Raw genomic sequence first — 19,987 nt, forward strand, 5'->3', positions numbered from 1 at the left:
GGACAGGACTGAGGATGCCCTGTTGTAGCCACCTGCCCTGTTGTAGCCACGTGCGGTGCCCCGGCCTCCTCATGCTCCCCGCGCCCTCCAGAGGGCTTCTGGGCTGTGGTTTGTTGGGTGGCCCCGCACGGGGACTGTGGCCATGGGGTGGGCCTGCTTTTTCATTCTTGGCCTTCAGGACGCCTGCCTTCCAGGGGTTTCCTGGGCTTGAGGCCCCTGGCCCTGGGCTTTAGGCTGAAGTTGTATCCACCCCCAAGGTTTTAGGTCACTTCCAGTGGGAGGAGAAGAGTAGCCTCTTTGGTGGAAGGTTATCAGCCCTGTAGTGACTTCAGCAGCTTCTCTTTCTCCGTACTCCCGTATTCCCCGCAAATTCCAAAGTAGCTTTGACACCAGCCACCCCTACACTTGTGCAAAGCGAGTCACAGCCTACCATGGGGGTTCAGTGCGTTCTGTGAAGCTGCTAGAAGGACGGGCAGCACGTCGTGAAAGGACTGGGTGGGCTGCTGTCGTCATTTCCCTGCAAAGGCGTTAACGATTCGCTCGTCCAGGGGACACAGGCCACACGTTGGAATAGATTCTGACCTGAGGTCTCCCATCACGCCACACACTGGTCTGTCACTCGGCTTTTCCTCTGGTTGTTATCACTAGTAGGGGAGGAGGGGGCACCGCCAAGTGGTAGATTCGGGGAAGAGACCACATCAGTGTGGAGTTAGAAGGCTTTACAGCTTCAGTGCAGCCTCAGATCATCACCCTGAAGTGAGGATGCTGCTTCCAGGAGCTGGGGCTGGTGGTCCATTGCTGAGAACGGGGCCCTTGAGGCCCCTGCGGCCAGCTCTGTCACATCTATGTGCAGCCTCCGGAAGGTCCTGTGGACGGTCTGGCCCCTGCAGACATGTGAATCCTCCCTTTCAGCCTTGTGATAATGCAGTGAATAAACAGAAGTGAAAGAATAAAGGTACTAATTTGTCAGTCGCTCAATCGTGTCCGACTCTTTGTGACCCTATGGACTGGGGTCGACCCCATGAACTATAGCCCTCCAGGCTCCTCTGTCCTTGGGATTCTCCAGGCAAGAATATTGGAGTGGGTTACCATTCCCTCCTCCAGGGGATCTTCCCAACCCAGGGATCGAACCGGTATCTCCTTCATTGACAGGCAGATTCTTTACCATCTGAACCACCAGGGAAGCCCAATAAAGAAAGGTACTAAGTCAACACATTTAGTGTCTTTTATGAAATAAGTTCTTTCCTCTGCCAGCCTCCTCTTCTGATAAGCGCAACCAGAAGTCAAGCTCCAGAAAGGCTTCACGGGCTCCCGAGAGGTGGGTTTAAACAGAGGAGGGAGAAACAAGGTCCTGCGTCAAGCAGGACAGTGTGGATTTCCACGCCATCTCCCTTTTCCCAGAATCACCTTTCCCCTCAGTTGTGTCCGTAACAGTCTGTCTTCCTGCCCTAGAGCTTTCTTCCAAATATCTATGCAGATAAGATTCCTGTGTAGGAGAACCACCAAGTGCTTTCCTACTTACGTAGGAGTAGAGGCTGACCGCGCGTGCTGGGCACACAGCGGGCTCTACCTCGGGACCCGCTCACGGTGCCAGCCCCGGGCGGCCCCTCACCCCCGCTCTCCTCACAGCCCCCTGCCCCAGAGTGGGCTCCACTTATCTCTAAAATGCCTTTTTCCAAGATGTTTCTCAGAGCCACATTTAAATTCTTTTCTGTATTGCCTGCATAGTAATTGACTTCTAGTACCCACTGTGTAGGGTTGAGGGGATTTAAATGAGGCCGTAATCCAGGTTATGCACCTCACACAACTCTGACACATACCAAGGCTTCATGTAAATATTCACTGTTATGTTGGAGAGAAAGCTCAGTTCTTTGATTTCAGCATGGAGGAAAACAAAATTTGCAACAGCTTTGTTTTGCTGTTGCAAACTGCTTTCCCGAGATGTTAACGTGTAGTCCCTTCTCCTTGGAGCTGTGTCCGCACTGCAGGGGGTGGTGTAGGGCCTGGTGTCAGGGAGGCCGGTTCCGCAGATCTCAGGTCCACAACCTTGGGTTTGAACCCTCCTCATACCTCGGGGTGGCTTCCCTGGTGGCTCAGATGGTAAAGAATCTGCTTGCAATGCAGGAGACACGGGTTCAATCCCTGGCTGGGGAAGATCCCCTGGAGAAGAAAATGGCAACCCACTCCAGTGTTCTGGACTGGAAAACCCCCTGGGCAGAGGAGACTGGCGGGCTGCAGTCCGTGGGGTCACAGAGAATCAGACACGACTGAGTGACTAACACTTCCCCTTTTTTTCCGTGCCTCTGGGAGGCAGAACTCCCGGCCCCGTTCCCAGTGTTTGCCTGTGCGTGTCTGTGTGCACGTGCATATGTGTGTGTGTGAGTGAGAAAGGGTGTGCATGTGTGTCTGTTTGGAAGGTGTTTACCCTCATCCATCCCAACCTGAGACATTTTGTCCAAGTTACCCTGAGGGCTTTGGGGTTAAAAACTTGGGCCACGTCTGTTTCCCACCGTTTTTCCTCCTTCCTGGAGGGGTGATGTAGATCCTTGAGAGGGGTGGGGTGGCGGGCCATCACTGGGAGTGCTGGCGAGGGGAAAGGAGGGACCGTGGTCTGACTGGTGTTTGATCACACGGTTGTCACTGTCATCTTCCCGCCCGTGAAGATGCTTGCGGTGACCTTTTCAGGTTGGCTTGGAAACGCTCTCTTTCTCTGGATCTTTTTATCTGCCCACCGAGTACCATTAACCAAAGTCTCTTAGACCAAGTAGGAAGGAAGGGAGAGGCCCTGGGGTTGAGTAAGACTCAGACTACAAGCCCTTGTGAGCGCTCACCGTGGGCTGCGCAATTTCTGTGTTTTTTATTTAATCCTCACAGCCGCCCGGTGAGGTCGGTCCTGCTGTTTGGCTGATGGGGAGGAGGCCCAGAGAAGGGATGCAAGTTGTCGACGGGCGCAGGGGTGGGTTGTAAGCGGCAGAGAGTGGATTTGCCCCTGGGACCTGGCCCCGGGGTCCTGACACTGAATGTGCCCAGGGCCGTGGACATCACCCCCTGTCTAGGGCTGCGGCCGTCTCGGGACTGTGGTCTGCACCCGTTTGTGTGCGGGCCCGAGCTGGGCCCTGAGATAAGCACATGGACCTGGAGATGCCAGGCCCCCGGGCTCTCTGGGTTCTGAGTTAAGTCCTGGGGGTGCGGGAGCCGGCTGTCCCACCACTGCACGGCGGCCCACGTTATTTCTCTATCTGCCCCCGCATCTTTGGAGTGCAGCTCTCCTCTCTCTGAGCCCCAGCTCCTGGCGCAGCTGGGGCTCTGGTGTCCCGGGACAGCTGTGCTGGCCAGTGGTCAGGCCTGGCGCTGGCGCGTGTGTGACACAGGCTGGGCCGCATTCTTTCTGGGTCAGCAGTCTGGCGTTGGCATCACCAGAGCCGGCTGGACGTGGGACTTCCAGCCAGGCCCCAGGGAGCCCTGCTTCTCTGGTCTGCATTGGTCCTCCAGCTCCCCCTCCAGCTCTGCTCCAGCTCTGCTCCAGCTCTGCTCCAGCTCTGCTGGGGAGGGGGGCCCTCTGCAGGGGCTCTGATTTGTAGGGAAGCATGGTTTCCCTCTTGGTTCTCCCCCCCCTTCTCAAGGCCGTGGCAGTGGTCATTGGGCCCAGATCTTTACTTCAGTAGTGCAGGAGGTGGGGCGGGGTCTCCTTCCTTGTGAGATGCTTCTTTGACACCCTCAGAACGCTGGGGACAGGGGCTATCTGAGCCAGGGTAGCAGCAGGGCGCGTCTTCCCTGGAGAGACTTGGCCCCAGTAGCCGGGGCCTTGGCCTTGCAGTGAGGCCTCGAGTGCAGCCAGGTGGGGTGGGAGGCTCTTCCCCAACCCTGCCTGCCTCTCTCCGCTCTTCCTTCACTTTTCAACTTTTCATGAATAATACTTCCGACTTAAAGAAGAAGGTTGCAGGAGTTACAGGAGATCATCAGTTTTTTCAAATCACCCGTTGCTTATATTTTGTTCCTTCTTTCTGTTTATCTGTCAATCAGTTAATCTACACACACACATATATGTATTTTTTCCTGAACCCTATGAGAGTAAGTCAAAGACATCATGTCATTTGATTTACCCCCCTGCAAGCTTCAATGTGTTTCCTAATGTTATTCTCGTTCTCTTACGTGAGCACAGTATGACATCAAAACCAGGAAATTTAACGTTATGACATTGTCATCTAGTCCACAGTCCACAGCCAACTTTCCGTTGTTCAAATAATGTCCTTTACATGTATGCACAGGTAGTTTGTTTCTTTCTGTTCCCTTTATCAGGAGAGGCTTTTTTGATGGAACTGTGGTCTCATTTTCTATCTTATAAGCCTCTTTAGGGAAAAAATGTTTTTAAAAGTTAGAATACATTATTGTGAAGAACTGGGAAACTACAGAGAAGTAAAAGGAGGAGGAGATGAACACCACTGTGATTCCAGCACAGAGGCCGCGCGCCCGGCAGGTTGGCGGGCTCGCCGGAAGGTGGATGGTCGGAAGTCTTCAGTTCAGGGCGACCTGATCCCTCAGACCTGCACCCCGAACACGCAGGGCAGGAGCCCTGAGCAGAGACCTGGGGCCCCGGGGCAGCGGGCGCCCTGTCTGGAGCCGAAGCTTTCACGCCCCTGCCCACCCTCTGGCCGGTTGCCCACTTGAATAGGCAGTTAACCCCCTCGGGGTGGGGAAGGGTGGAGATCATTATTAAATACCCAGAACTTGTTCACGACTTGAAAACAAATGTTGCAGGCCCTCTCTTGTCTGCTGTGCAGCCCTGGCTCCCCAGACTCAGCAGAGGGTGGGGGCATGGGCCTGCAGGAGAGGCCAGGGGAGAGAGAAGAGGGGACACCCTAAATTGTGCATCCTAGTCTTTGCTGAGGTTCCCGGGTAAGGTTCCAAACTGCTGGATGAGGCATGGATCTCACCCATGCGTTTCGGTTATCACAGACGTCCCCTTGATCATCACCAGCAACGCCCCCAAGTTCTCCACTCTTTGCCGGCTTAGAAGACCTCCTCACTGGGTGGGGCTGGTTTCTTAGGACCTGGCTCCCCAGGGTTTGTACCTCAGTTTCCCCGGGCTGTGAAATCCACACTGTGTGAGAAAGGGCCTCTGAAGGCCATGATCAAAAGCCTTGAGTATTTTTCCAATGTTTGTTTTTTCTTCTCCCACACCAGACCCTCTCCTTGAAGGAGCTGGCCTGGAGAGGGGCTGCGGTGGGCAGCCGCCCAGACTCTGCACGCCCCGCTGGGGCCGCGGAACTCCTAACCTGGACGGGCCAGGGCCGGGGGCTGCTCTTCAAAGGAACCCTTTGAAGTGCAAACATTTCCTTTCCTGAAAAGAAGGGAAATTGAAATGAAAACGTATTGTTCTCTGCAGACAATGTTCTCTTGGATCAAAGAGGGAGTAGGGCTTATAAAAAAGGGAGATTCACGAGTTAGGCCTTAACGTGGCCCACGGGGAAGCCGTGACCGTGTGCTTGCCTTCGGTCTGTGATCGGTAAGGTTGTATATCCTCCTTTTCGCCTGTTAAGGTCCTAAATCTGGGTCTAACATGCTGTGTTTAGCTGGGTCTCTTGTTTGTGTTTTTATCGTGAGGTCAGTGAGCATTTGAAAATATCTTTGGGTAAATTATGACACTGTCCATGTGGAATATTATGTAGTCAGTAAAAGTGGTGTTTTCAGGGAACATCTGCTCTTATGGGAAAAACTTTACTGTTAAAAGTGAAAAACTTGGATTCAATTTTTCATATTCAGCGTTATCTCAAGGAGATGCCTGTATGTGTACAGAAAGAAAACACTTAAAATCAGGCTTTGTTTGGTTCACTGCTGGGCATGTAGCCTCTGAACGAGTGCTTAGCAAATGTTTGTTGAAATAATTATTTTTATAATCAGTGAAACCGCAGTGTAGTTTAAAGCGGGGCGAAGGCGAGCTGGGGGGATGTCTTTAAATGGATAACCAACAAGGACCTAGCGTACAGCACAGGAAAGTCTGGTCAGTGTTATGTGGCAGCCTGGATGGGAGCAGAGTTTGGGGAGGGATGGATACATGTGTGAGCATGACTGTCGACCTGGAGCTATCACAGCATTATTAGTCAGCTATACCCCAATAAAAAATGTTAAAAAATAACCTGTGCTAAGATAGAAAAAAAGGAGGGGTGCCTTTGAGCTGTATAGTAACAGTTTGGTGAGTGGAAAGAACAATGAATTATTTTAAATTTAATTTTAAATTATTTTTAATTAACTCTGCCCTGGCATCTTGATTTGGGGTTTATTTGGGGCTTCTTTTGGTATAGACACGTACCACCTTTTGTGCTTTGGTGCAAACCACCCTGTGACGTTTCTGTTTTGGGAATAATCAGGTCTTGTTGCAAGAAGGGGTTTTCCTGCGTCTGACCACTAGGCTTCTTCACGGATGGGGCGAGATGACAGCCTCTCACGTGCTCTGTGTCTGAGGCTTCTTTGCACCGGCCTGACCTATCCTGTTGTGGGGAACTTTGCCTGACTTGCCAGAAGCTTCTCATCTTCGAGCATCAGTGCTACCAAGCTATACCATAGGCTGTCTGCCGCCGTGTTTCTGACTTAGAAAGCCCTTTAATAATGCAGCGTCTCATTCCGGAAGCTGGCTTGGAGGAACGACCCTGGCCTCAGAGATTGCGTGTTACAGCCGCCGGTGCCTACCCCGGTGAGGGCGTTTTGTTCCTCCTTCAAAAGGATGCCGGCACTTGGGTTGTAGAGCCTGTTCCACACAGGGCTCTGGAGGCCCCTGGGGAAGGCATCCCTTGGGCTGGGGGAGGGCTGCTGGGGCCCGCAGCCGGGTGCTCCTGAGGGTGGTGGCCGTCTGTTCTTTGGCTTCAGTCTCTAAGAGGAGATAAGCTGGCACTGCTCAGGTGCACACCCGGGGACAGGCATGTTTATATAGAGATGAAAGTGAACCTTCCCCCGCAGAGCACGTGTTCTTGGACCTGCGTGTGCTCTGAGAATTCTTACTCTTTTCTGTGGCCTTACAGACAGCCCTGGGGGTGACTTGAAGTTTGCAGAGAGAGCTGGGCCTGGGCGTGCCACCTTGCCTGTCTACCTTCCCCTCCTCCGTAGTGTCGGGAGTTTTACAGGGCCTGGACTGGGGCCTCGGAGGAATTCTCTGTCCACCCTGGTTTGGACAAAGACAGTGGAGGGTAAAGGTTTCTTTTAGTGGTGACTGAGGTTTTCTGACTGAAGTGGACATTATTCTGTGTGATGACTCCCCAGAAAGCAGACAGGGGCACAAGGCAGGATCTGTGTGCATTCCCGGGGTGGTTTGCTGCTGATGCAGACCTGGGTTGCTCTGTCCTAAGCTGACCTCACACGCTGGCGTTTTGAAGGTGGCCTGGCTGGGCTGTGTGATTTTTTTTTTTTTTTTCCCCAGGGATGGCCCAAACATTAGTTAATTTCAGCACTTTGACTTTTATTCAGTGTGATTGGAGGAAGAGCCCATCTGAAAGGTGAGCCTTCTCTTTCAGAGTTGAGGATTTGTGGGAAGAAGAGTAAGAAAAAACTCTTCTTGGAGACATTAATTTTTGGACTCTGAGGTCTGATGGATTAAAATTGAGCAGGGCGTTGAAAATACAACATTAGCAATAACAGTCACACCATTAAATCATTCTTCTTAAAAAGGTTGAATGGATTTTGTTCTCTTGTTTGAGAAGTGTTTGAGTTTTTTTGCTAAAAAAAATTAGTATTCTGTAACTTACAAATCTGTATATGTAATTTATTGTTATAATTATTCAAACAACCTTAAGTCAAGGGAATTGATTGTATGAAACAAAAGCACAGTGACAAGAGAACTGGAACAGGATAAATTGCCTAGTTTATTGAAACAGTGTACAAATATCTGTCCTTGTTTCTTGTGACTTGTTTTACTTACTTTGCTTCTCACTAAATTTAAGAATTGAGAGTGCTTAATTTATAGTATTATTAAAATTCATTTATAAGTTACAAATATCACCACTGTTGTTACTATTTGAGAAGAATCCTCAGGAACTTGATTTTATGCTGTTATATATGTTAATATTATGTGAAATAGGAGATAATCTGTAATTGTAATCACATAACATATCTCCCAGAGGCTTCCCAGGTGTCGCTAGTGGTAAAGAAGCTACCTGCCAATGCAGGAGAGGTAAGATCCCTGGGTCGGGAAGATCCCCTGGAGGAGCAAATAGCAACCCACTCCAATGTTCATGCCTGGAGAATTCCATGGACAGAGTAGCCTGGTGGACTACAGTCCAGGCCGTTGCCAAAAGAGTCAGACACGACGGCAGCAACTTAGCAAGCATGCAGACAATGTGTCCCCCATAAATCTATCACTTCAAATCTTTAACAGCAAGTTTGGTCTTTGTAGAAAAAACTTTTGTTGGAAGACATTTCTTTCTCCCTCGAGGGCAATCTTAGGAGGTTTTAGGCAAGAACATTCCCCAATTCTTTGAGTAATCTGTATTGAACCGGGAAGAGCGTCTCGTGAGTGTCAGAGTTTGATGCACACAGAATTTTGGAAAAGCATTGGATATAATTTGCACTAGGATTCAGTCCTCATCCCTGAAAGACTCTCGGGTCTGTGGTCTGATGAGTCCTGGCGAGGGCTCAGCCACCGTGAACTTGGCCTGCAGCTCCCAGCATCGCCAGGAGAGCCTCCGGGTGGCGGGAGATTTTGGGGCCTCCTGGGGGCTGCTGGCTCAGCGCCCTCGTCCCCTGGCAGGGTCTCCCTTTCCAGCAAGGTGTGTGGCTGTGCACAGCCCAGAAACACTGTCTTGCCCGGGTGAGGCGCTGGCACCCAGGACGGAGGGAGCGCTCTGAGGCTCTGTGGGAGGAAGCAGCAGCGTCCCCAGTTCCAGCGAGTGATGGCGCAGGGACTTCTTCTAGAACCGCCCTCCCCCCCGCCCCAGACTGCCTCCAGCCAGCAGGGCTCCACAGCTCACTTTAACACGCATGTGGCCCGTGGGCTTCATCCTGCTCCATGCAGACTCTCTCTTGCAGAGTGTACACTAATAAAAATAGAAATTTAAACCTCGGGGGCAAGCCTCACCACGCCTGGGCAGATGGTGCCCAGAACAGGAGACCCACGTTGCCTTGTGCCACGCGGCCTCTTCTTTGCTACAGTTCGCCCTCCACCCACAACTGAAACGTGTCGGTGCGGGCTGGGCAGATGTGGCCGCAGGGGCGACGTCAGGAGGGAGAAGAGGAATACAGGTGCATTAAGTGTGTAAGTTTGCATGAGATCCCAGGGCCTTTCGCATCCTGAGGTCAGCCCTCCAGTGTCTCAGACGCCTGCACACAGACCCGGGGATCTCCCAGGCCCGCAGGTCTGCGTCTGAAGGCCAGGGGCAGAGTTCCTAGCAGCTCCCCGTCCTCTCGGGTCACAGGCATCTGTCAAACTCCCGACAGCTGGACCTCGTCAAGGAGACCTCAGCGGTGCTTGCACCACAGTCCCCTGAGGCCAGGCTCTGGCACCCGGAGCGGAGCGTGGTGTGGAGCAGACGCTCAAAAGATGTCCTTTCAGGAACCCAAGCACTTGCTGCTCCTGAACCGTTTATTTTGCGCCCTTGGGATGGGAGGGGCCAGGGCCCATTCATCTCTGACCGGCCTGGTTATCTGTTTGCCGCCAACAGCAGAGAGGAAGTGGTGAGTCAGGCTGCAGGGGTGGAGCTCCAGCTGGGGAGAGGCCCTGGGAGGGGACAGGACGGCCTGGAAAGAGCCGCAAGAACTTCATGTGCGGGCCCGCCGGCAGCTCCCTGCCTCAGTTTCCCCATGTGGAGAATGGGGACAGTAATAGCCCCCACGTTGCAGGCCGTGCTGAGGATTCAGGATGTAAAATGAGTTTAGAACATTGCCTGGTGTTCATGCCTGTGAGCTCTCGGTCGGGTTGGTGTGCAGACGGTTAGTCTTCAGGCTCTTGGAGGTTTCTGTCCAGAGAAGAGCCCGTCCCAGGGATGGCGACAGAGGAGGCGATGGAGGTGGCATGGACTGGTATGTAGGGTATCCCCGGAGGCTGCGGTGGGGCTAAGGAGAGGCTGCCCCTTTTTCTGTCCTGGTCTGGAGGTTCTTAACGGAAGAAAGGGCGTCAGGACCTTTCATTACGGGTCTGGTGTTGCTGGAGCTGGGGCGGCCGGAAGGCACGGTGTCAGGGCTCCCCACTCCCAAGACCTCAGCCCAGGACGCCACCTGGCGAGGCGGGGTGTGGGCTTGGGTGGGTGCACAGGTGTGAAGCCCCTGCACTTCCGTTCCGTCGGCCTCGGAGGAAGTTTCCGGAATGGACAGGCGCTCAGGTGTGGGCCTACCGTCCCCCGGCAGGCCTGAGGCCCAGGGGTGTGGCCTTGGCCACTGGCCTTTGAATGGTCAGGGGCAGCTTGGCGGTCTTCGACGGCCGTTCAGGTGGGAGCTTCTTGCCCGGTGCGTGGATTTGTGTTGCATGGCCCCCGGCTGATCAGCTTCTTCCCAGCAAGCTTTGAAGGTGGCCTGTTTCCTCACTGCACGTGTCGTGGAGACGCCCCTCTGGAATTCCTCAGTCTAAATGTTCCCCACCTCCCGGGGAGATAGCGAGGGGCACAGTGGTGGAAGTGGAATATCATTACATTCAGTTGTAGTTGGGTTTTGTTTTTGCTTTGTTATCTGGCTCACTAATCCATGTGTTCATTGGAAGGCTAAATCGTACATAGAAACATCACTGATTTTTTTCTTTAAAATCTGGGACTTGTGACCACTTCTGTAAAAAACCATGAGCCAGGACCGGATGTTCCTGGAGGGCTGTGGACGGCAGTTGCTGTGGCAGGGTCTGGCCGGGGTCAAGGTGGGGGACTGACCCCTGCCCTTGATCCCATGGCCATTAGTAGCCTCTTTTGTAAAGTCCCACCACAGTGTTCTTTCTCAGGCAAAATCAGATTTAATTCCCGGCGCCTCATGCAAAGTGTCTTATAAACAGCTTTCCTCCACTCTTCTGTCTCTGGAGACACACGCATTATTTATGTGTCTCGCCAGGTGTTAGGACGGACGAGCAGCATGTTACATGGGTGAGACCTCGGGGCTGGGCCCTGAATAATCCCTCTGCTTTTTGACGCTCATCACCTTGGCGGAGGGGATGTCCGTCCGCTGAGCGGGCCTGGTCGTCGTGACAGCACAGGAAAGCAGCCAGCGAGGAGGTTAAGACGTGTGTTAAGGTCTGAAGGCTGTGTGTGGAGGAGGACGGACCGGCCCCACCCACTTGTGGCTCGTCTGCAGGGGCCGAGGGCAGGAAGAGCAGTGTCGTGGATGTTCTGGGGGTCAGGTGTGGTGGCGTGAGGGCCGCAGGGGCTGGGGCTGGAACCCTGGTCCTGGGGTCCCCTCTGGGGACTCACCACACCCTTCCCTCCAAATGCCCCAGGCAGGCCTCCCCAGCAGTTAGAGGGACTTACAAGCCCAGAGACCTCCTTGCCACAGGCCAGGCTACAGAGGGAGTGACCGAGCAAGTCCTAACCCTAACCCTGACCCCTGAGCCCTGACCTCAGGGCCATGCTCTCTGCTTCTGGGTTTGAAAGAGATCGGGTCAGGATACTTGCTTTGGGGGTTCCAGCCCTCGGCAGGAAATGGGAGACGCTGTGTGATGGTGGAGACTCTAAAGAGCTCCGTGCAGCAGTGTAGTGTCCACAGTGTAAACTCCTTTTATACTGTCCCTCCTGGACAGTAAAAATCTGATGCAGCAGAAAACAGAAGCTCTTGAGTTAGGACACTGACAAAGGTTTTGATTGAGAAGTGCCACTCGGCCTGTGTGAGCCCAGAAATATGGAGTATGACTCGAAGGAGCAGAGTGGCTGTTATTACAACAAACAAAAAAACCTACCTGGTGACCGGCATCCACGTGAACTACCAGACTTGGATACTGAAGCATCACTGCTTTCCTAGTGTGAGTGGGTCCTCGCGGTGCCCTCGTCTTCCAGGAAGTAGTAGCAGGGGAGAGGCATGTCCCACACGTGGGTTTCTCTCTGTGTCCAGGCCCCCTTCTGTTCACCGCTGCTCCTCAGACTTCACTGCCTCTGGGGTGGACCAGCCTGGAGACAGACCCCGGGACGCCCGGCCTCCTTTCCTGGGTCTCAACTTCCAGGAGCCGCTTGAAGGGCAGGCTTTCTGCCCAAGGTCCTTTAGTTTTTGCCTTGGTGGACAGGATCGGAGACGGCCCAGTGCTCCTATTTAGGCATGCAGATGTGTGCATGTGAAAATAACACGCCCTTGCATCCGGCCGTGCACACTCAGCTATGGGGTCTCGGTGGCATCAGGGTCAGTGGAAGACAGAGGACGGCAGACGGTCAGATCTGCAAAAAGGCTTCGATTGTGCAGCCGTGGTTCAGGTATCTCGAATGTCTGCTCTCTGGGCAGAATCCGACAAGGGTTGTGTTACAGGAGAGGGGAAACTGCTAGTCTGCAAACTCCGAAGAAGGCTCAGCTTCTGTTTGGGGTGGAGGAGAGCACGTCAGAGGGCCGGGAGGGGATGATCTGGGAGCGCCCCTTCTGGTAGCGCCAGCAGAAAGAGAGGTGGGCGAGGCGATCCTCGGGTTCCCGGCCTGCCCCAGCGGTGGGCTGGGCCCTCGCCTTGACTTGCAGGGGTCTCAGCATATAGGAAGAAAGCGCAGTGCTTTCCACAGCTGGTCACCCACAGGCCCAGAAGGAGCGGGGGCGGAAAAGGAAAAGTGGACGGGAGAAGGGTGTGACTGTCCTGGCCTGTGGGGCCAGGGTTATCGCGAATCTCTGGGAACGCTGTCATGGGACAGGCCCCTGTACAAAGCGTGCTTTGTGAGCCTCCCCAGGGACAGGACTCTGGCCAGAGCCGCCCCGTGTGACCAAGATACCCTTCTTTCTGTTCTTGGCTCTCCGAGTCCAGGCTGCGTGAGCTTCGGGGGAGTGGGACACGCTTGGTGTCCGTGGTGCCCACCCGAGTCATCTTGTTCACACCCTGGGGTCCCCCTGAAGCGAGCTGGGCACAGCCCTCTCGTCTGAATGAGGAGCCCGCTCTCGGAACCACAGTCTGGAAGGTTCCTTGGCTCTCTCCAGGGCGTCCTCCTCCACCCCGTCCACTCCCCTGCGGTCAGTGCCCCGTTCTCACTTCTCTGACCCCAGCCCAGATGGGCTGGACTGTGCCAGGTCACCGCGAGAGCGGAGTCAGCTGCAGAGGGGGCGGTCCAGAGGAGAGGAGTGACTCTCAGGGTCACCGCACCGTAGCCGCGTCAGGCCTCAGGACAGCAGACTGTGTTAGGTATGGAACTGCAGTTGAATTCTAGAGTTGACCTTGTGTTGCTCTGTTGATAATTTGTGATAATTTGTTAATAATTGTTGATAATTTGTGATAATTTGTTAATAATTGTTGATAATTGATAATTTGTTGATAATTTGTGAAGGTTCATATTGGCATTTAAATTGGGCTTCCCTGGTGGCTCAGAGGGTAAGGAGTCTGACTGCCATGCAGGAGACCTGGGTTCGATCCCTGGGTCGGGAAGATCCCCTGGGGGAGGGAATGGCAACCCACTCCAGTCTTCTTGCCTGGAGAATCCCATGGACAGAGGAGCCTGGTGGGCTACAGTCCATGGGGTCACAGAGCTGGACAGGACTGAGCAACTAACATGCACGTACATGATCGATAAAGAGATTCAGCAGTGGAGGTGACCAGCTGGGGCGAGGGCAGCTCCCACCAGAGCTGCCAGGATGGAGGCAGGAGGAGCGGGAGTTGTGTTCCCGGACGGATCGACCTGGGTTCCAGCCCGGCACCTGCATCCTTCAGACGGACACTGCCTGTCTGACTGTCAGGGGCCTGGGTGTGGGGAGTGGCCAACCGGAGGCGTCAGCTGGGGGCTGCACTCTCAGCCCCTGGTCAGTGCGTGCTGCTTCCCATTGGCTGTACTCTTCCTTCCTCTGTTCACTCCCTGATGTCGACAGACCCAGCGTGTTTGTCATCTGGGAAGATTACGTGCCTGCATCTAACGGGTCCTTGGTGGCACGGGGGAGCTGGTGACCCCAAACAGGTGGCTTCCAAGTCTGCATCCTGCAGCCCCGGGAGGTCCTGTAGGTCTGATCTGAGATAGGTGTTGTTAGCCTTTAGCGGAGACTGGGGGCCCCAGGAAACAGTGACACGATGCAGCGACCAACCCCGAGTGTTAGGACTGAGATGGTCGTGTGGGCCTTTTCCCCCGCTGAAGAGAGTCCTGTCTTCCTTGACTCTGTCCTTCCTGCGAGTGTTCGCTCTTATTCACCGCAGCTCTAGGCAGCACAGAGCCTTGATGACGTTTGCTGAAAATTAATGATAAACATGTATCTCCAGCCCAGAATGGGGAGCTGTGGGCGGATGGGTCCTTCCTTGGAGGTTGCAGGGCAGCGGGGGGATGACCCGAGCTGGCACCCGTGTCCCCCACATGAGGACAGAGTCTGAAAAGCCACGTTACTGTACTAACCAGCATACACCTCTTTGAATTTTAATTCTTCAGATATTGGTATGAAAAACCTTTGGCTAGATTTGTGCATTAAACTCACTTTTACCCTTTTTTTTTTTTTTTTTTTACCCCCATCATGAAATACTTGAACGTTTAGCAGCAGAAGCAAGAGCAGGTTTGTCGGACACCAGGGGAATCGTCTCCCAGGGCTCCACCCAGCGTCCACTGTCCAGGTTTGAACGTGTCTGTAAACCCTAAGTTATTGGTCTGTTAGCAGAATGGGAAGTTCATAGTAGCAGAGCCAAAGTTTCTTTATAAAATTCTCAAAATACCCCAGGGATTTATCTGGGAAACAGTGTGCAGTACCCTCTTTTAAAAATATATGTCGTCCTCGTTTTTTTGAAGTTTCTTGTTTGGCTAGGGCGTCCTTGGGACACCTTCCAAGCCAGAGCAAGGGAAATCGGAACAGGGTTGAATAATACTTTTATGTATAAATAAGAAAATTGTGGTGTTCTCAGATGTTTGTTTGATTAAGCGCTCCCGTAACTAAAGACCAGCTACAATGGTCACACAAAGGACCGTAGGGAAAAAAAAACGTTTTGGGACCGAGGTTCTCTCTTGTCTGGGAGCGGGCGGCCTTGCTCCTCGGCTCTGCGTGTGAATCCTAACAGGTGCTTCGTCGGGTGACGAGCAGGTGTTTCAGGTTCGTTTGTTTGGTTTAGACCCAGCGCAGATGCTTGTACCTCGTAGTACAAATAATTCTCAGCTGACAAACTGGTTAAAGAGCAAAGACTATCAGCTGCTCTGGTGAGGTGTGCCAAGGAGTGGAAGATTTACCCTAGACTCGGATTTTTCAGTGATTAAATGAGATTTCAAATTTCATTGAACAAGTTCTTTGAGAAGTCCAGATTCATGCATTCACTCCCTCATTCGCTCACTCAGCAGACGTTGGTCAGCTGCCATGGGCACTTGGCCGAGTCACCCAAGTGCTGACCCTCGTGGGCCACCTTCCGGGGGATTGGTTCCCTGCAGATGCTGCGAAGATGCAGGCCGCTGGCCGAGGACCCATTTCTTTGTGATTAAGCTAACTAGAGAGGATGCCAGGCTCTTAGCAGCTATCTTCATCCCTCTGAGAACTAAAGCTGCTTCATCCCTCCTGAAACTGCTCACTTTTAGCCAGTCTTTTCTAAGACCCACTCATGTGCTGTCGGGAGCTCCCCACCCCTGTTTCCCCGATATATTTCGTATACTTGGCGGTTTTCCCCTTTCTCACAGATTCTGTCCCTTTTCTGGATCTGTGATGGGGGCATCCTCCACGCACAGTATGTTTGGCGGGTGGGCAGGGCCTTTGCTTTGTCTGTGGGTCAGAGCTGAGGGTCAGGGGCAAGGAGGGTCTGGGGTGGGAGTGAGGTGCTCAGGCCTGGGCTGTGAACACCAGGCTGGGAGTCAGCAGGGTGAGCAAATAAGAAGACTGGTCGGATGCCCAGTTAAATTTGGACATGCAGAGAAACTTGAGTTGTAGACAATCGGTGGATCCATTTTAGTATTAAGTTTTTTAATACTGAAAAAGAATTTATGGGCAGCATTTGGAACGAAGTCCTGATACACTTGGGGCAGACTTACGCTGAGCCGTTACTTGTCCTTGTTCACGTGGCAGGCTGGTGTGAGTGGTGTCCCGCCTGTGGTCCGGCCTTGTTTGGAGCGGGGAGGGGGGGCCCCAGGGGGGGCCCCAGGGGACACACAGTCACACCCTTTTGTCCACGTCAGGGGAGTCTGCTGCTCAGGGCCCCCATGTGGCTACCACATGGCTCTCACGTACCTCCGATCACTTGTATTTTATAAACCAGAGCAGAGGGGACTGGAGAGCCAGAACGGCAGGTCACAGCATCTTATGTGGGTCTCACCCTCACCTGGAATGCAGGAACTTAGATTTTTGCACCCGAAAATGTACCCCTGACGTTGCCTCTTTATGGTCCTCGATCTCCCGGGCTTGAGACGTCAGTTGCTTGGCCGTGTTTCCGTCTCTTGCCTCCAGTGTCAGTGGTTTAGCACATCCTCCGTGTCCTTCCTTCCCCCCACCGCCACCCCGTCTCAGCCGTCTTCTCTTCTGTGCAGTAACCTTTCTGGTTTCTTCCAGCCTCCCCCACCTCCACCTTTTGGAAGTCCTCCCGCGTGTTCCCTCTGTACGTTTTTTTTTTAACAGATTCATTCTCTCTGTGAAACGAGCCTCCAGAGCAGGGAGCACAGAGCTTTCTCTGTCGCCTGCTGTTCCTGACAGGGCGTGTGTGCAGTGGGTGCTCTGTGAGCAGCTCTTGGATGGAGGGTCCCAGGCTCTGGGCTGGTGGACCCGGCTTCTCTGGGGTGTGGGTGAGGCTGGCGGTAGGTCCAGGGGTCCAGCCTCCTGCCTTTGGCGCCCGAGTCACAGGTAGGCTCAGCTCTGGAGCCGGTGCCCCTGGCCACTGGCCATCTGGCACCCTTCCTGGTGACATTTCACCCTGACCTCTCCTTTGAAGAAGGGTTTTGAAGCAGCGCTGTTCACGGAAAGGTCAACAAAGAAGAGTGGATGATACGCCGACAGAAACATAAGTTAAAAGGCAGGAAGTGGAGCAGCCTGATGTAAGCAGGTTAGAGGGGATGAGCGGAAAAAGTGCCCTTGAAATTACTCTTTAATCACTTGTCTGCAGAGACGTAAAGCGGGACACGGAAAACAAACATTTCCATTCAATGTATGTGCAGTTTGGCAAAACAAACCACGGGGCTTTGTGAGCGTCCAGACCTCCTGGCAGGAGGAAAGCGGCCTCGTGACTGGGCATCGCGTTCCGCTGGGGTTCACGGTGGGCGTGGCCTCCCGGCCGAGAGCAGGTGAAACAGAGCATCTCCTTTCCTAAAACGGCCGGATTGGGCCCAAGAGCCAGACAGGGCGAAGAGGCCCCTGGGTGGAGTGGTCTCAGCCCGCAGCCCCCTTCACAGCTGAGCCATCTGACCCGTCACCTGCGAAGGGGGCGCCCGAGCGGGTTTCAGCTCCTAAAGGACAGCGGGGGCCAGGAGGGCCACCGCCGCGGCCAGCCCTGGACCCACGCGCCACGGCCACCAGCCCTGTGGGACCGGAGATGTTTACAGATCCAGAAACAAAAGTCAGTGGTTCTAAACTCAGTACTAATTATAATGTGTATGTCCATTTCTTCACACAGTTCATGTCCTTATATATGTATTTTTTAATAGTTTTAAGTCAGTTTACCGACTCTTTGTGACCTCATGGACTGTAGCCTACCAGACTCCTCCCTCCATGGGATTCTCCAGGCAAGAGTACTGGAGTGGGTTGCCATTTCCTTCTCCAGGGGATCTTCCCAACTCAGGGGTCGAACCTGGGTCTTCTGCATTCCAGGCAGACGCTTTAACCTCTGAGCCACCAGAGAAGCCCACACTATTTTGAGGCCGCAGCCCTCGAACCTGCAACTATCTAAACAGGTGCAGAGGGAAATACGTCAAACAATAAGCTTATTTTTGTTTTTTAAACCGCGTGTTTGCACAGTGCTTAATCAGTTACGGAACCCCGTCAGAGAATAGAGCAGGCGTCTTTTGGAGGACCTGCTTGCCCTCTGGCGCTCCTCACACAGGGGCTGCCGGTGAGATCCCACAGGGGTGAAGAAGGTGCTCATGACGGCACTGCCACGCTCCGGACACCGCAGTGTTAACCCCTTCCTCCCCACCCTGCCCGGGCTGGGAGGGACCAGAACCGGCCTCGTCCTGCAGTGGGGAAAAAGGGAGCCCACAGAGATTAAGTCACTCGCCCGCCGTGTTCTGAACCCAGTGTCGTCTGAGACTTTAACCTCTCTCTTGCCTCCCTGTTCTCTGGTCTTCACAGCGGGGAGCAAGGCGGGGTGGGTGGGTGGGGAGCTGTATCTGAAGGGTAAGACTGGAAGACTTGAAGGCAGGAGGAGAAGGGGACGACAGAGGATGAGATGGCTGGATGGCATCACTGACTCGATGGACATGAGTTTGAGTAAGCTCCGGGAGTCGGTGATGGACAGGGAGGCCTTGGTGTGCTGCAGTCCATGGGGTCGCAGAGTTGGACTTGACTGAGCAACTGAACTGAACTGAAGACTCGTGACCCAGTTTTCAAGGGGTGAGACCAAGACAGAAGAGTCTTTCCCTTGGGAAACGGGGGACTGGTGCTTGTCTGAGCTCACGGTGTCTCCTGTGCGGTGAAGACGTGGCGACCACACCTGCCCAGGGGTTCACACTCAGGCAGGAGCTGCCAGGGGGGTGTCCACCCTGTGGGCCCGTCTAGGCGGTATGTGTGAGTGAGGCTGTGGCGGGGGGCAGGGGGGCTTCTGTGTCGTTTTGGGGAACTTTCTGCCCCCGCCCCATCCCCACCTCTTCTTTATGTCAGCCTAACTCACGTCATGTAACCGGTCCGTGTCTGTGACATACCAGCTGCTCAGATTTTATTAAATTCAACTGAAGATCTCTTTTAGACGTCTTTATCCTGCAGTGTGTTGTTGTAAGGAATCACGAGCCCCTGTGGGCATTTTCGAGAGGAAGGTGGGCGTCGGGTGTTGCAGGAACCGTGCCTGTTAGAAGGAGGAGGGCCCCCCTGATGCCCCAAGGCCCGTCCAGCACGCTGCTGTAGATAGAGGCGCTTGGCACGGGGCGGCCAGAGCCCTTGGAGGCATCGTTTCCCTGCTGCCTTTCCGGGTACGACTGCAGCAGCCAGGCGCTGAGCCCCGGGAGAACCGTGAAGTCTGTCCAAGGACCGAAGTCCAGAGGCCCAGGCTGGCGAGCGCTTGCCCGATCCCCCGGGTAACCGCAGGGCCGCACAGGCAGGCCTCCCGATTCCTGGACCCAGGCTGCTGTCCTGGCTGCATCCCCGGCCAGTGTGTCTTCTCACACTCCTCCGGAGCCACCACCCTGTTGTGGCCACCTCCTGGGCGGAGAGGGGCAGGCAGACACCCGGCTGCAGGGAGCTGTACCCAGCGTGTGGGAGAGCCGGGGAGCGTGGCGTGGACTCACCTGTCCAGGTGTGCCTCGGCAGACGGGGCTGCGACCCCGCCTCGCCAGCACCCTGAACTCAGTGCGGGGAGTCGCCCCCAGCCGGCCTCCTATGCGTTCTTCCGTCCGGCTTCTCAAACTGGGCGCGTCCTCCCCGCCTCTCTCAGGGTGGTTTGCTCACCCTGGTGGTGCACCTTGACCGGCTTAGAAAATACTCTGCTGGTGCTTAGAGACCTGGTTAGATTTTTTGCTGCCTGATGATTGTCTCCTTTCTGCTAATTCTCTATTAAATTGGTTGCTTTCTCTGAGGTCCTGGACCACAGTCACACACAGAGGGAGAGGGGTCCCTTTTCCCCTGGATCCTGTGTGAAAAGTGTTAGTCGCTCAGTCGTGTCTGACTCTTTGCGACCCCATGGACTGTAGCCCGCCAGGCTCCTCCGTCCATGGGATTTTCCCAGGCAAGAATACTGGAGTGGGCTGCCATTACCTTCTCCAGGGGGTCTTCCTGAGCCAAGGATCGAACCCACTGTCTCCTGCATTGCAGGCAGATTCTTTACTGTCTGAACCAC

The 19,987-nt window shown here is 54.1% G+C and overlaps 1 protein-coding gene and 1 non-coding gene across 5 annotated transcripts in view; one reads left to right on the plus strand and one right to left on the minus strand.

Annotated features, from left to right (window-relative positions):
• Positions 1-19,987, plus strand: part of SLC7A1 (solute carrier family 7 member 1) — a 61,279-nt gene that overhangs the window by 3,077 nt on the left and 38,215 nt on the right. For 2 of the 4 annotated variants that reach the window (XM_043891583.1, XM_043891584.1), the window contains exon 1: positions 9,691-10,005. The exons of the other annotated variants lie outside the window; for them this stretch is intronic. The gene's annotated coding sequence lies outside the window, so the exon portion shown is untranslated. Of the gene's footprint in view, positions 1-9,690; positions 10,006-19,987 lie in introns of those variants that run through there. 4 annotated transcript variants of the gene reach the window in all.
• TRNAS-GGA lies at positions 17,770-17,843 on the minus strand. Its single transcript has one exon. It is a non-coding gene; the product is annotated as a tRNA-Ser (tRNA).

Source organism: Cervus elaphus, chromosome 30 (genome assembly GCF_910594005.1).
Source record: "Cervus elaphus chromosome 30, mCerEla1.1, whole genome shotgun sequence".
NCBI lineage: Eukaryota > Metazoa > Chordata > Mammalia > Artiodactyla > Cervidae > Cervus > Cervus elaphus.